Here is a 10,593-nt window from a genome sequence, read left to right on the forward strand (position 1 = left end):
TGTCGTCTCCCCGTAGCGCCTCCTTCTGGAAGAGCTGCCGACGACCAGCAAAGCGGAACCGGTTTGCGCCTCAGCCCTTGGCCCCTAGCCAAACCCGGAGGGGCGGGTTTGAGACTGAGAGCCAACAGTCTAATAACCGGTCCAGAAGCAATGGGAACAGGGCCCACTACAAGCCGGGAAATAGTTTAAGCAAAGTGGCAACAATATCTGCCATGTCCACGCGTCCGCTTTGTATCGTTTTACTCATTCGCTCATTAATCCTCACGGTGACCTGAGGAAATCAGTTCTGTTCCTCACCTGAGGCCAAGGCACAGCAGGGTAGCTTGGGGTAGACAACCGCCGCGCACGTACCCGGCCCCCGAGGGCAGAACGGGGGTCTGCTCGCAGGACTGTCCGGCTGCAGAACTCTGGCCTCACGGGGGGCACGGTGCTTGCGGAAAATGGGCTCGGTGCGCCCGAGCGGCCGGGTGAGGGGTTTGACTGGAAAGGTGGACAAAGATTCGGAAAGGTGATTTTTGGCTCATTTGTGGAGGGGCAAGGGATTTGGGCCTTTTAGGCAATGGGAATCAGTGACAATTTTGGAATACGGCAATGAAATGGTGGAAACTTTATTTAGAGAGATTTATTTGGAGTGAGCAAGATGATTTGAAGAGAGAGGAATCTGGGCCAGTGAGGCTCATTATGAATTATAGTAATTTAGAAAGGAGGTGATATGGGCCTTGGTTTGGGTGGTGGCAATGAGAAAGGAAAGGGAGAAATGTGTGGAAGAAAGAAAGAATGAGAATGGAGAGACACAGATATTGCACGAAAAGTAGAACTCAAAGATAATTCTGAAGTTTTTGGGTGTAGATAACTAGCAGAATGATACTGCCTTTCAAAACAAATTCTGGGGATTCTGGAATGCCTTTTCTTTAAGAATGTGGCCTCTGCCTGGGCGCACTGCCCATCCCCCAGCAACCATGATAGCATGGGGCCCCCAGCGCTCTGCTGAATCCTCCTGGATTATCATCAGCAAAGTTGATAATTTAGAATTGAGAGGTAACTACTTATTGCGTAGTCAGGGAAAATATTTGACTGGAGATGAGGAACTGGATTCTGTCATCCTGTTATTGCTGTGTATTTTACTTTTTTTTTTTTAAATATGAAATGCTTCATGAATTTGCATGTGATCTGTGCGCAGGGACTATGCTAATCTTCTCTGTATGGTTACAGTTTTAGTATACGTGCTCCAAAGCGAGCACGCTGTGTATTATACTTTGTCCGAATTAGTTAACAGTGTGGCTAAGAGAGTTTATTGGGATAATGGATATCAGTGGCTCTCTAACTCGGTTTCATCATAATCACCGGTAGAAGTTTTAAATAATACAACACCTGGACCCATCTTCAGGGTATCTGATCTCAATTCATCTAGGACAGGACCTAATTTTTATTTTTTTGCAGAGGGTGGGGCCCATGTGGGGTGGGGCCAATGGGGGGTGGTGTCCTGGAGGCAGGGTGGGTTGTGGTGGAGGGTGTGGTCAGGACCTAGTTGTTTTTCTTTTTTTTTTTTTTTAATTAGCATCTCTAGTTATCTGTTTGAATGCCCCCTCACATACATTCTCTACTGACCTCAGAGTTTCACTAATGCAAGCCCCAGGCCCAAGGGTTGTCAGTGCAAGAGAACTCACCCAGAACAGTTGACCCCATTAAGGAAGGTGGTGAGCATCTTGCAAGATAAAGTGGCCAGAGAATTGAAAAGATCTCTGTTTACCAGTAAAGGCACAGTCTAGTAGGCATTTTAGATTTGCATGGCCTCAACCAATAAAAACACATTTAAGTTATGTAAGAAGAGTTACATAAGAAGAGTAAGGATATGCTGCTCTCTTTTTAATTTTGTGTGGGTACTGTGGGGATCTCTGAGAGGGATAGATTCTGCATATGACTGCAATTCTTAGAAGAGTGGCACATTATATTTCAGTGCTCCCCAGCTCACGCAGAGGGTAGGTACTAAAGTCAGCACTTAAGGCAAAGGATAACCCTTGAAATTCCCTTATAAAGATAGGAAGGTAGTGGAGCTCTGCTCCCAGTTCAACACAGTTTTTCTCTAGTGTTAAAACAGATTGCTTCTTGTCTGGGCCCTTACGAGATGGTTGGTTTGTATTTAAAAAGGGCCATTTGTACCTAAAAACAATATCTTTAATCAAACTTCACACCCAGAGGGCTGAGAAGCTCAAGTTGAGAGAAGCTCTGGCTGAGTAGCAAGGAGGATACGTGAAGGAGGTTGTCACAGTAGGAGGGTTGGCCCGCTCCAGGCTATTGTATCCTACCTGAGAGCAGAGGGCCCAGATGGGCTGTTCAGGCTGGTGTATCTGGGTATCACAACTAGTGGGTACAGGAACGAAGACACACGTCCGTCTGGAGCAGACTCCTTCCATTATGAGAGCAATCATTTGTGTGGCTAGTCTTAGTTATGGGAATGCCAAGGCACTAGACTCTCCTTGCCTAGGAAATAGATGTAACAGAATTTTTAAAAACTTTCGTGGCTTATCAGTTTGCAAAAAGAGCCCTGGAGGCTTCTGTACGGAAATGAATGCAAGACCTCATGCTCTTCTTCCGGAGCTGAAATTAGAAAAACCTGCTTTTAAGAGTATGGCACTGGGGAACCTGGGTAGCTCAGTCGTTAAGCGTCTGCCTTTGGCTCAGGTCATGATCCCAGGGTCCTGGGATCGAGCCCCACATTGGGCTCCTTGCTCAGCAGGGAATACCTGCTTCTCCCTCTCCCACTCCCCCTGCTTGTGTTCCCTCTCTCGCTGTCTCTCTCTCTCTGTCAAAAAATAAATAAAAATCTTAAAAAAAAAAAAAAAAGAGTTTTGTTGACTTTAGGAAGTATTTAGAAAGTAATGAGTAATGGTCTTCTACTCTTATATTTTAATTAATGTGGGTTATTTTCATTAGATTAACCCTAAGAAGTCAATATTGTCATCTATTTGTGTCTCTCAGGAACACTTCTACAGTGATTTTCGAATTGTAATCAACTCACAAAGCATCCTTGGCAAAGGGTTAGCTTGCATACTTATGCAGAGATTCAAAGTTAGATATTACCTTGATGTGTACTGTGTATCATGCTTGATGGGACTTTTTCTGAGAATGTAAATCAGAAATTCCTTGCAGATCAGTGGAATCATTCACTTATTCTTTTATTTTAATAGAATACTGATTTATTGAATATTTGCTACATGCCTGGTGCTCTATAGTTGAATCAAGAGTGAGAAGTAAAAGGGGATTGGTGCAGGAAAAGGGAGGGAGGGAGGGAAAGGAAACAATCCTAATCATCCTTGGCTGGTCTTGTATTAGAATTGTAGCTTTATAAATTAATTTTAGTAAAAAGTTGACAGTTTACAATATTAGGTCTTTCTATTATAATCTCTCCATTCAAAGTATCCCTTATTTCCATTACTAAGGTTTTTTAGATTTTTTTTCTTATAATTCTACACAATCATTATTGTTTATATCCAGATATTTATATTGCTACTATGAGCAACAGAATCCTAACCAGTTTCCCTACTTTTAGTCTAAGTCCTCCTGCATCCACACCTACAAATCTATTCTCCTTTTAGATTGATTGAAGAGTTTTAAAATTATTTTTATCTCCTGACTAAAGAGGAAATTGTACATTTTTGCCTTCATAGTTATCTTTAAAATTGTGACATGCTTACCTAACAATGCCTAAAGTTTATAATATTTCTTCCCTCCTTCCCAACAATATAAACAAATTTAAAATGCTTAATTTGGGGGGCTCCTCGGTGACTCAGTCATTAAGCGTCTGCCTTCAACTTAGGTCATGATCCCAGGGTCCTAGGATCGAGCCCCGCATTGGTCTCCCTGCTCGGCGGGAAATCTGCTTCTTCCACTCCCACTCTCCTTGCTTGGGTTCCTGCTCTTGCTATCTCTCTGTCAAATAAATAAATAAAATCTTTAAAAAATGCTTAATTTTGGTCACTTCCTTTCCATCTTGATACGTTACCAACACTTTATTTCACCTTGTTCTGTTACCAGAAATGAGTAATTCCTAGTTATTATTGTAAATTTCACTGCATGTATACAAATTTATTTACTCAAGTTTTCCTCTTGCATTTCTTTTGGAAAATATTTGTTCTGAAGTTCCTATAGATGAGATCTGTTCTTGGTAGATTTTGTTTGTCTGAAATGTCTTTATTTTACTCTTGTTCTTTAATGATAGTTCAGCTGGATATAAAGTTATAGATTGATTTTTTTTTTCCAGTGTTTTGAAAATATGATTCCAGTGCCTTCTTGTTTTCCATCACTGCTCTGGAAATGTCTACTTTTGGCCTGATTTTCTTTTCTAGGTAACTTGTCTTTTCTCCTTGGTAGCTTTTGAAATTTCTTTTTCTTCTACTCTCTGCATTTTTGCAGCAATATATTTTTGTGTGGATTTATTTTGTTTTGGAACTACTTGGAACTTGTGCTTCTTGACATTGAAGATTTATATCTTTCATCCATTCTGGAAATTGCTCATCTTTCTCACTTTCTCTCTTCTTCTTCTTCTTTTTTTAAGGATTTTATTTATTTATTTATTTATTTATTTATTTAAGAGAGAGAGAGAGAGCGAGAGCATGCACAAGCAGGGGAGGGGCAGAGGGAGAGGGAGATGGAGACTCCCCATTGAGCAGGGAGCCCAACTCAGGGCTCAATCCCAGGACCCCGAGATCACGACCTGAGCCGAAGGCAGACACTTAACCAACAGAGCCACCCAGGTGGCCCATCTCTTTTCTTTCTTTCTGGAATTCCTGTTATAAGACATATGTTGGACCTATTAATTCTACTTTCCCTGTCCCTCAACTCCTTTCATATTCCCCCCCCCCCTTTTTTTTTGTATCTTGGGCAGAATTCTAGGTAATTTCCTAAATCTATCTTCCACTTCACTAATTCTCTTTTTAGCTGTATCTACTTTTCTGTTTACCATATCCAGTGAATTCTTTTTTTTTAAGATTTTATTTATTTATTTGACAGAGAGAGACACAGTGAGAGAGGGAACACAAGCAGGGGGAGTGGGAGAGGGAGAAGCAGGCTTCCCGCGGAGCAGGGAGCCTGATGAGGGGCTCGATCCCAGGACCCTGGGATCATGACCTGAGCTGAAGGCAGATGCTTAACGACCGAGCCACCCAGGCACCCCACATCCAGTGAATTTTTTTAAAGACACATTTAATCAGCATCATGATCAGACTATTACAGTTATCAATTAACAACATGTGAACAACAACAAAAAACTACATTAAAACCTTTCATTGGAATGCTTTTTACTTTTTAGAGAACAGAAACTAAAATACCTGTTATATAATTAGTCACAAATACCATCCTTATTTTTTTTTTTTCTTGTAGCAGTTAGGTTCTGCTGCTGTGATTGGCTGAGTTCACAAACCTATTGTAACCCATAACTTTTCTGTCACTTCTCTGGCTCTCCTAACTTTTTTCTTGGCAGTAATTAAAATCTCTGCCGCTCCCATAACTACTGGTGTTGCTTAGACACCCATAACCACTTTGGGTTTTGTGGTTTGACAAAGTACTGGCCTTCACCACCACGAGAACCAGAGAAGTTCCTTTCTTCATGGGTCCAGAATCTGAAGATTGATTGTTGTAATTGCCAAAGTTATTGTAGCTTCTACCACCTCCCACACTGCTTCTGTTATTACCAAATCCATTCCTGCCATCATATCCACCACCACCAAAGCCATAACAACCCTTGAAGTTTCCTCCATGACCAAAGTTGTCATTCCCTCTAAAATAACCTCCACAACCACTACCAACATTTTAAGAACTACTTTGACCTAGATGAGACACTGGCCATCTCTTGCTTAAGCAGGGCTCTCATTACTTCACAGTTCTAGCTAGTCATGGTATGGTATATCCGAACAACAGTCTTATCCATGGGGTTATGGTTACCAAAGTTTACAAAAGCAAAACCTCTCTTCTTGTCACTATCCTAGTCAGTAATGATTTCAGTCACCTCAGTCTTCCCATATTGCTCAAAATAATCTCTTGCATGATGTTCTTCAGTGTCTTCTTTAATGCCACTAACAAAGGTCTTTTTCATAGGTAACTGTGCACCTAGTCTTGAAAATCCTTCTCTTGGGACACCTTCTTTGGTTCTATGACACTTCCATCCATCTTGTGTGGCCTTGCATTCATGACTGCATATGCTTGCACCACAATGGCTTATGTGACAAGCCCAAAGCTTCTAGAGTGCTTGGTGGTTAGATCTTTCATTGCCATACAATCTGTGAGTGTTACTCATACTTTTCAGTCTATCATTGGTTATACTGAAGTTCAAACCTTTAATGAAGAGCTTCTACAGTTCTTTGGGCTCTTTGAGAGAGATTCTGAATTATATATGGTGGTGGCCATAGGAAAGAGTTTAATAATGCTTCCTCAGTGGCGACCATAGTCAGAAAAATCACTGTTTTAATATCAGTGGTTATGTTTTTAATTACTGCATGTTCTTTTTAGTTCTTTTTCAAATATTTTTTAGCTTATTCTTTTTTTCCTTTAAGTATTATGTACTTTATTCATATTTATTATTCATTTTGCTTTTTAAAGTCATTCCTAAACAGATTTGTTTTATAGTCTGTGTATAGTAATTTTATTATCTGATGTTCTTGGGAATCTAAGTGTATTTTTTTTTTTCTTCTGTGATTCTCAATCATGGTCGCTTATTTTGTGGTGTGTTTTGTAATTTTAAATTATCAACTCAGATTTGGTGAAGTATTATATGTGAGAATCCTCTGCAGCCTGGTTGAAAATGTGACCCTCAAAGAGTTTTTGTTCTTGTATCTGCTAAGCACCTCAATCTAGAACTATTTTGTTTTTGTTTTAGGCCAATTCATTGGCTAGGCAGCTTCTAAAATGTACAGTTTACGTTCATCCTAATATCAAACTAAACAGAGGCTAGTAGCTGTAAATGGTCAGGGCTATATATTTATTTTAATTAATTTTTTCCTACTCTGATGCCATTTCAGAGCAAACTTGTTCCCAGTTGATTCCCTGTGCTGGTGGTCAAATTTTTCCATAATTGACTGTATTGCCCTCTGAAGGTTCTGACTTCATGTGGTAAGAGATGGGATTCTGTATCCTAATTCCAACTCCTCACTTCAAGAAGGCCCAAAACCCTGTCTCCTGCCCTGTCCTGGCCTTTAATTTAAAACCTAATCTTCTAGGGGTACCTGGGTGGCTCAGTCAGCTAAGTGTCTGACCCTTGGTTTCGTCTCAGGTCATGATATCCAGATCATGAGATCAAGCCCTGCGTCGGGCTCTGTGCTCATTGTAGAGCCTGCTTGAGCTTCTCACTCTCTCCCTCTCCCTCTGCCCCTTCCCCACTACTCACAGGCTCTCGCACTCGCTTGCTCTCTCTCTCTCACATACATACATACATACATACCCAATCTTCTAGAGAGACAGATTAATAAACCTCCACTGGGGGCACTAAGGCTTGAGTTTTCAGCATCTTCTTCATTTTTAACCTTTGGAGCTTTCCTGTATTTGAAGGTGGGAATGGAGAGAGTTTACTTATATATTTTAAAGGACGCTTATTTTACCTATGTCAAATTTCTAAGCATTTTGCTTCAGAAGGCTTCTTTTTGGGATATTTAGTCTGCCATATCACCAGAAATAGAAGTCTCATTTATTTCATTTACTTTATTCAATGCTGTTTCCCTGACACTGGGGAAAATATTTGGTAGATTGTGCCAGGTATTTGTCGAATAAATAATTGTTAAATTAAGGAAGAGAGCTGAATAACATTTATACATTTTAAAAGAAAAATTTTGAAAGATAAGTTCTTAACCCCCAGGCAGAGTTGTTAAGGGTGAGAATTTTAGGCCCAATTTAAGGTTGATGAAAGGAAAATGGCATTTGGGGATAAGTTGTTTCCCCTCATGGTTGTCAATATAATCTACATAGGGAACTGATTCTGCTATAGTTGTTATAAGGAAAAATGCTTACATGTCCAAGAAATAGGGAAATTGCTTTTGGACATCATCTCACTCTATTTATTGGTCCAAAAGAATGAATCACATTCTAGGCGGGATTACACTCCCTGGATTTTATTTATTTATTTATTTATTTATTTATTTATTTATTTATATTTTAAGGACCACCTTCTCCATGATCTCACATTTCTTAGCAGCCTTCTCACAAATTAAAATGCATGTCTGGGGACTTTTTTTTCCACCATGAATAAATATGTGTAAATCTATTCCATACACTTCTAGAATAATTATGATAAATGCTCCACCCCCTCCCCTGACCTACCATTTAAGATTCCATTTAGGCAAAAATTCTTTCTCGCTCTCCTACACTCCTCAGATATTCATATAAGTTCTTGTCCTTGGTTCCCTTACACTCTGAAGAGACCTTTCTTTTGCTAATTTGGCCACCACCAGAAAAAAATCCCAACTACAAGGTTGGATTAAGTGAAGAGTTGATTCAAGAGGTGCCTGGTGGCTCAGTCGGTTAAGCATCTGCCTTTGGCTCAGGTCATGATCTCAGGGTCCTGGGATTGAGCCCCATGTCAGGCTCTCTGCTCAGCACGGAGTCTGCTTCTCGCTCTCCCTCTGTGCTCATTCTCTCTCTCTCAAATAAATAAATAAATAAATAAGAGTTGATTCAAGATCAATTATACGTCAGTGCCAGCAACATATATTACTCCAGCCCTGCTGGATTGTTTTCACATTAGAAGGTAGAGGAAAAATCACCTGTTGTTTCTAGAGACATTATCTAATAATCTAGGATTATACAAACCTCTCCAACTTTTTTTTTTTTTAAGATTTTATTTATTTATTTGACAGAGAGAGAGACACAGTGAGAGAGGGAACACAAGCAGGGGGAGCGGGAGAGGGAGAAGCAGGCCTCCAGTGGAGCAGGGAGCCTGATGCGGGGACTCATTCAATCCCAGCACCCTGGGATCATGACCTGAGCCAAAGGCAGACGCTTAACGATTGAGCCACCCAGGTGCCCCCCTCCCCAACTTGTTTTATGGAGAGAAAGACCACCTATACTTTATATTAAATAAGGTAAAAATATTATTATTCCTAATAGATGCTAATATCATATTTATATGCACTTTGTACCTTTAAAACTATTTTAAAATACATTGTTACATTTAATACAATTCTGAAAAATTTTTCTTGGGCATTGTTGCTAAGGAAATTTTCACTGTCTTCCTCAGTGTAAGAGGACAAGACTATTATGAAAACTATTTTTAAAAATTATTGACAGGGCGCCTGGGTGGCTCAGTTGGTTAAGCGACTGCCTTCAGCTCAGGTCATGATCCTGGAGTCCCTGGATCGAGTCCCGCATCGGGCTCCCTGCTCGGCAGGGAGTCTGCTTCTCCCTCTGACCCTCCCCCCTCTCATGTGCTTGCTCTCTCTCATTCTCTCTCTCTCAAATAAATAAATAAAAAATCTTTAAAAAAAAAAATTATTGACATGTTGGGGCGCCTGGGTGGCTCAGTCGGTTAAGCGTCTGCCTTCGGCTCAGGTCATGATCCCAGGGTCCTGGGATCGAGCCCCGCATCATGCTCCCTGCTCGGTGGGGAGCCTGCTTCTCCCTCTCTCTCTGCCTGGCACTCTGCCTACTTGTGTTCTCTCTCTCTGTCAAATAAATAAATAAAATCTTTTAAAAAAAAATTATTGACATGTTAATTCAGCCTGAGTAATCAAGCATTAGGTAGGGGTTTGAGGAAAACTTAAGTCATGATTTATACCATGTTTGAGTTGGTCCATGATATTTTTAACCATATTCAACTGTGGGTTGAATCTCCATATGACAAGGAAAGTCGATTTCTTATGACCAGAAATCCCAGATTTTCTAGGAAGATTTAGAAGATTTATACATTTGTTAAATGTATAACTAAAAGTCACTTACATTCTGGTAGAGCTTTGTTAAATGTGTATCTACATATGATTTGTTTTCCGGATTGCATATAAATTTAATCAGAAATCATAGAAATATTTTGACAGTCCACACATCCTAACTTTTGTTTGGAAAATGTGGTCATTGAACCAACCGAGTCATTTTCAATAGCTCATTGGACAGAATACTTCTGAATTTCAATCAGAGGATGCTCTGATATAATGGAAAGGACACTGGAATGAGAATTAGAAGACAAATATCTGAGTCCAGATCCTGCCTCTTATACATCTTTTTATGATCTTGGGCCAATTACCAAATCTCTCTGAAATTTGTCTCATCTTAAAAAAGAGGATAATCGTATCTATATCTAAGGGTAGTTGTAAGGACTAAATCCAAGCATGCACGTGAAAGTGCTTGTAAGGTAAGAAGTAAGGTACCCGTGTTCCGTGTGAGCCCTCCCCGGAGGCTCCGAGCAAGGGCACGTTTGTCTGAGTCACTGCCGCGTTTCTAGTACTGGATATAGCATTGCAGCTGACTCACGGGAGATGCTCAGTACAGACTGATTGAATGAACAATAACTGTTCTTCCCTGAAGATGATTCAGTGTCTTGCTTATATCACAGTCTGAACCATGAAATCTCTTTTGTCTTCCCATGATTAAGATGTGGCGGTTAGAATAAATTATGTG

At 40.3% G+C, this 10,593-nt stretch overlaps 1 non-coding gene across 1 annotated transcript; it reads right to left on the minus strand.

Moving 5' to 3' along the window:
• Positions 1 to 1,135: 1,135 nt before the first annotated feature.
• LOC118526131 (U6 spliceosomal RNA) lies at positions 1,136 to 1,241 on the minus strand. The gene has a single exon (XR_004912483.1). It is a non-coding gene; the product is annotated as a U6 spliceosomal RNA (small nuclear RNA).
• Positions 1,242 to 10,593: the final 9,352 nt, after the last annotated feature.

This window comes from Halichoerus grypus, chromosome 12 (genome assembly GCF_964656455.1).
Source record: "Halichoerus grypus chromosome 12, mHalGry1.hap1.1, whole genome shotgun sequence".
NCBI classification, from domain to species: domain Eukaryota; kingdom Metazoa; phylum Chordata; class Mammalia; order Carnivora; family Phocidae; genus Halichoerus; species Halichoerus grypus.